The following is a 7,020-nucleotide window of genomic DNA, read 5'->3' as shown; positions in this document are numbered from 1 at the left end:
ATCGTCTGATCAAAACAATCAATCTATGGACTAGATTGGCGTGGTGGTGTTTTCGTAAATAACATCAATTATATTACGTGGACGCGCTTCATAAAGGGTAAAAGCGTCTTTTGACTACTCCAAACAAAACGCCATCTCATGAAAATAAAACGCCAAACAAAAATCACACATCATTCTAACTAAAAACGCCATTAGATATAAAACGCCAAACTTAATTATAGTAAAATCTCGCCTAAGAAAACCGCCAAAAAAAATCCTATATATACAACAACTCAGACCTTCAATTAAAAAACACACACAAAAACCCCAAACGCCATATTTAATATATACCATCCGTCCGTCTGATAAACGCCAGAAAACCCAAACATAAAATATATTGTTGTCAATAAAGTGTAGCTGTATGGTGTGGACAACATTGTCAGTTATCTTTCTTAACTGAGGATTAACAATGTTATCCATCACCATACAGCAACACTTTGTGGCATTCTTTTTCTCGGTAAAACGCCAAAAAAGATAAAACATTTTGGCTGAAAGGGTGTAAATTCAATAACATTTTGCTGCATGAGATGGACAAAAGTTATAGAAAAAGAGGCAGATTTCAGACTTCGGGTTTCCAAATGGCAACAAAAAAACTACTTTAAAAAACAAAAATAAAAAAAATCATACGAAAGTCGAAACAGCCAGTGAAGATGCTTCAAAAGAAGAAAGAGACTGGTGACAGTGAAGATTTGGAAGATCAATATTTATTTTGTTTAATTTTGTTTTTCAGTGTTGATTGTTATTTAATAACAACACCATATCTAATAAAAACGCCAAAAAGCCAAATGTCTTACACCTTTAGCGTTTATCAAACAATCATAAAATTACTTTGGACAAGTATTATAAAAAACCAAAAAAAATAAATAAATAAATAAATAAATAAAAAACAAACTTTAAAATGTAACTAGAAACAGTAACTTCGAATCAGTAATACTGAAGATAGGGAAAATTTATTATATTAGAATCTAAACCGCCAAACTTGAAAGATGGGATGTGTTACAGACTTCAGAGATAAAGCTTGTCAAAAACAATAATTACAAACAGTAACTGAGAATACGAATACTTTATTATAATAACGCACCACCTAACTTAGGCGCCAAAAAGAGATCCTATAAAATGATACGTCTTAGCAACTTCCATTTGATCAAACCAAAAAAACAAACGCCAATACTACTAAATACCACTCACTGTAAAACGCCAATAAAAAAATCAAAGATGGATAATATGCTTTCTTGGATATTCAGTATTTTATTCGGGAAGTTTTACTGAATGAATTGTTAGCGGAGGCGAGTAACTCAGTAAGATTTTGCTGCATGAGATGGACAAAAATTCAAGAAAAAGATACTGATGCCAGTCATATGGCATTTTGTATTTTTTGTTCTTGAAGAAGGCTTGGATAAGCAGAAGAGATCAATGACACTGAATAGTGGGATGATTATAATGATGAAGATCAACATGAAGAAAAAGCGAAAAACCCACCCACACGTCATAGATCTATGTCCCCAAACATCCACAAAAAAACCACTTCAACAGACGAGCAGGCAAAATAATCAAACCGATGGGTTTGTTAAGTTTTACATAAAACGCCATATTTTTTGTGACAGTTCTTGTACTATTAAAGAACAGAGAGACTGATGACAGTGAATATTGTGAAGAGAGATCCGATTAGGATTTTTAATTTATTTTCTTCGCTTGTATTTTTTTTTTACTGTGGCTGAAATATAATCTAACAATTATAAAATGCCAAGATACCACAAACGCCAAAAAGTTTATAAAAAATAATAGAACAATGGGCGATCTTGTTTAAAACGCCTTGAAAAACGCCGTTCAAATAGATATCCTGACCCCCCTGGGTTCCAATGGCATACGATTTGAATAAACACCATAAACGCCAAAATGTTAATACGATGAAACCATTAAACGCAATTAATTATTAAATTTGGCTAACGCCAAAAATCTTTAACCCCAAAAATTCAAACAATATTCGGAAAAGTGGAACTGGAAAAGCAGAAGATGAAAGGACAAAAAAGCCCCTCCGCCCTTCTCTATGCCGCGTGACACGTGTTGGGCCAGGATGCGTTCTCACCGTTCTCACACTTTTGACCGTTTTCTCCTGATCCCGTTTATATATATATATATATATATATATATATATATATATATATATATATATATATATATATATATATATATATATATATATATATAGGTAAAGGGTACTGTACAAATTCCCTTATCGTACATTACGTACGCTACAATCTCAGCCGTCAGATCATCTTCCCGCAATGAAAATCGCATGTTGTTTTTTTTTGTAATAATTTCGCATGTGATAAATTTGATGAAATAGCAGGTGTTTTTTGTAACAATTTCGCATGTGTTAATTCAATTTCGCATGTGATAATTTTGATGAAATAGAAGGTTGTTTTTTTGTAACAATTTCGCATGTGGTAATTCAATTTCGCATGTGATAATTTTGATGAAATACCAGGTTGTTTTTTTGTAACAATTTCGCATGTGGTAATTCAATTTCGCATGTGATAATTTTGATGAAATAGCATGTTGGTTTTTGTAACAATTTCGCATGTGGTAATTTTGAAGAAATCGCATGTTAAAAAACCAACATGCGAAAATATTACAAAAAAACAACATGCGATTTTCAATGCGGGAAGATGATCTGACGGCTGAGATTGTAGCGTACGTAATGTACGATAAGCGCATTTGTACGTTAACCAGCCCCTATATATATATATATATATATATATATATATATATATAGAGAGAGAGAGAGAGAGGAAGGTTAACGTACATTACGGCTTAACGTACATCACGTACGCAACCAAATTACGCACGTTCATTTGAAAATCATGCACGTTATAAACTAAAAAAACCAACATGCGTGATTATTTCATATAACATGCGTGATTATATCAAAATTTCATTTAGCCTGGGTTTGATCAATTTCATCGAATTGGGTTCAAATTTCTTTTCGTTTCACTTCAAATTGGCAATTGTTCGGTCTATTTCATCGAATTGGATTCAAATTCATCGTTGATTTTGAAAAGTCTCATCAAAATATCGACCCTCGAAATCAAACCATAGAACAGAGGATGAAGAAAACATGACCAATATTTGATTCAGACCGTAGAACAGAGGATGAAGAAACATGAGCAAACTTTGATTCAGACCGTAGAACAGAGGATGCATGAACATGACCAAGCTTTGATTCGATTAGAGTCAGATAGCAGTAACAGTGATTCCAGATCGTAGAACAGGGGATGCGATTTTTGAACTAGGAGGTAGAGCATGCGTGATAACGTGCGTGATTATTTGTTTCAACATGCTTGATTAGGTTTTGTTGAGTTTATAACGTGCGTGATTTTCAAAATAACATGTGTAATTTGGTCGCAAACAAGTATGTTTGTCAGGAATAAGTGCGTAAGTTGAACATATAAGTCACATGTTTGCATGTTTGACGCGTTTTGCATAAAATGTGAATAAAGTGTCACATGTTAACTCATTTCAAGTGTATAAACAAGTATGGAACGTGTATAACATGAATGTAAAGAAAATACGAATTTCATTATGATCTAAGTCTCGGATTTTACAACGATTACAACAAAAAGACAAATACAAGAATACAAGACTTCCAAAATTAGAAATACAAGCAACGGTTTCTAATTAAGGAAAGTATGAAAAAGCAGGGCGTTACATAAAGAAACAGTTGATTTCTGTTGGGCAATTGGATGAACAGGGACATGAGGTTAAATCCGGGAACGAGCAGTGGAAAGTTGTTAAGGGAAATCTTGTCATAGCTCGAGGAAGAAAGAGGGGTTCGCTTTACATGGTTAGTTTACCATATGAGGGAGAGACCATCCTAGTTTAAAAGAAGACCAAAATCCGGTACACAGAATCTTGGGGCAGAAGAAGGTTTGTTTTGCAGGAGATAAATCCAGAGTCACAGGTCAGATTCAGGTTGGACCTCATCATCAAACTTGATACTCACAAACACCAAACGAAATAAGATCAAGTTTAGGTTATTGATGAGCATTGTAACTGAATCACCTTCCCTCATCCTAGTATTCACAAGCTCTCAAATTTGATAAACCTTGTTTGCTGTAGAAGGCTTCTCATATATGTTCGATAATGTTGCCGTCATTCCTCTAGCTGAGGTCTCCTTCTGGATATTAAATGCAACATTCTCCGATACAGAAAGCGTTATCACTGTTCTGGCTTTCTTATCCATCCTATCCCAATCTACTTGTGGCATTTTTTCTGGCTTTTCATCCTTGAGCACCACATCTAGGTCTTTCTGACAAAGTAGTGCTTCAACTTGTATCTTCCACCAACCAAGTTTCTTCCCGTCAAATTTCTCTATTGTGATCTTACCATCGTCAGCCATTATCTCAAACTATAAGCTGAGTAAGTCCTAACTTTGGATCTTGGTAACACGGTTAGAAAAAATAATATCAGACAAGCAAGAAAATAATAACCCCGCTAATTAAACCACCCGGCTAAACCGCTCGATAAATATGCCAAACAACCGATGCCCGAAACAAACCCGATGCTCCAAAAAAGTCTATAACCAATAATCAGAAAACTAAAACCAACTATAAACACAAACCTGTTTCTCTGGTTTCTTTCTGATCGATCGGAACGACGAAAACAAGACAAGGTAGCAAAACCCGCTTCTTTTCCTTTTCTTTGTTGGCGTAAACAAGAAAAAAAAATTGCTTCTTTTGTTTCGATGTGCAACGAAGAAAACCAAAAGGTAGAAATAAAAAAAGCCTCCTTCTTATTTTATTTTCTCCTTGAGGCGCACAAAAGAAAATAATTTCTTATTTCTAATCGGTGGCTGAAGGATAAAGCAACAAAATTGCTTTATATTTTCTTGAGTAAATTACTTTTTAGAGTTAATTACACAAATGGGTCATGTGGTTTATAGCTAGTTTCGCATTTAGGTACTAACTTTTTTTTGTAACAGGTTTAGGTTCTATGGTTTCAATTTTGTAACACCTTTGGGTATTAACACCAAAAAATGACAAAAATACCCCTGCATTTTTTTTATGTTTATCAATGTAACACATTTGGGTACTAACACCTAGTTTTATTTAAGTTTAAATCAATTTTACAAAATCTATTTATTTTTTTTTTTCATCTTTTTATTATATCTCTTAATTAACATAAAATCTATTTATTTTTTTTATTTTCATATTTTTATTAAATTTCTTATTTAACATAAAATCTACTAGTTACACCCGTATTTTTTTAAATAGATTTTTTAAATAAAATCTACTAGCTGTATAGTTTTATGTAAATTAAATTTCTTACCCATTTTAATGCAATGACGTACCAAGGTTTCGTGCGATGATGTCGAATTAGTATTTGGTATGGAATAAGATTTCAATGATATCGATTTATTTCACAATTATGGTTGGGTATGTCGCTATATCGAATTATATATATTATTATTTCACAACTACTTTTAACATAAAAAATTAAAATCCATCATACACCGCACTGCACATACAAAATTCTGTCATTCAGATAAATTAAAAAAATACCGATAAATTACTATCAAGGCAAGATGCCAAAAAATAATTATAAGGTCTCTTTGACTTTATTTAGGAATAAAGTGGTAGTAATATGATAAAGTTATTTAGAATCAATGGATTCGCCCTAATTGATCCAAAAATAATAATATATATAATTCAATGTAGCAACATACCGAACCATAATTGATCCAAAAATCAAACGTAACCTGGTTCGATACCATATACTAATCGATGCATTGAAAAAAGAGATACCATATAATAAAAAACCATTGCATATACTAAAAATCGATACCATAGACTAAAATCGTTGATTTAAAAAAAATCAGAAATGTAAATTTGCATAATAATTGAAATAGAATTCGATATCATTGAAATCGAATTCGATATGATTGAAATCTTATTCCATACCAAATACTAATTCGACATCATCGCACGTAACCTTGGTACGTCATTGCGTTAAAACGAGTAAGAAATTTAATTTACATAAAACTATATAGCTAGTAGATTTTATTTAAAAAATCTATTTAAAAAAAATACTGGTGTAACTAGTAGATTCAATGTTAAATAAGAAATTTAATAAAAATATGAAAATAAAAAAAATAAATAGATTTTTTGTTAATTGAGAGATATAATAAAAAGATGAAAATAAAAAAAAATAAATAGATTTTGTAAAATTGATTTAAACTTAAATAAAATTAGGTGTTAGTACCCAAATGTGTTATATTGATAAACTTAAAAAAAAATGCAAGGGTATTTTAGTCATTTTTTGGTGTTAATACTCAAAGGTATTACCAAATTGAAACAATAGAACCTAAACCTGTTACAAAAAAAAAGTTAGTACCTAAAGGCGAAACTAGCTATAAACCACATGACCCATTTGTGTAATTAACTCTACTTTTTAAGTTCTTGTGTTTTAGTAGTTTTAACCATTTAAGTCCAAAATCAAAATGTTTAATGTCACACCCCCAAATTACCACCTAGGGCTGTCCCTAATGGAGGTGTAACGATTCAACAACGAGCCACCAATCATATCAAACACAAGTTATAAATAAATACCAAATCAATAAAAATGTATTGTTTGAAAGTTAAACCAAAACCAAGGTACTGAGCGGAAGCATAAAATGTATGAATGTGTAAATGTATCAAAAGCAAATTAAGATAACGGTTTATTATGACCACAACCACTCCAGCAGCATCAGACAGCAAGCTCCCAAGTCCCTTCAATAATCACCTACAAGCATGTAAACAAGTGTGTCAGACTACGCTGGTGAGTTCAAGGTTTGTGTTCGTTTACCAAGTTGTGTTACCGATCAAGTGAGTAAAACAGTTTGCAAAATGATATGTTGTTTGTTGTTATGATGTTGTCGTGTTGATGTTGTTATTACTCGAGTACCGAATGGCCAGATGATATGTGATTGCCAACCCCAAT

The sequence above is a fragment of the Helianthus annuus genome, chromosome 8 (genome assembly GCF_002127325.2).
Source record: "Helianthus annuus cultivar XRQ/B chromosome 8, HanXRQr2.0-SUNRISE, whole genome shotgun sequence".
Lineage (NCBI taxonomy): Eukaryota > Viridiplantae > Streptophyta > Magnoliopsida > Asterales > Asteraceae > Helianthus > Helianthus annuus.
This window is presented reverse-complemented; position numbering follows the sequence as displayed.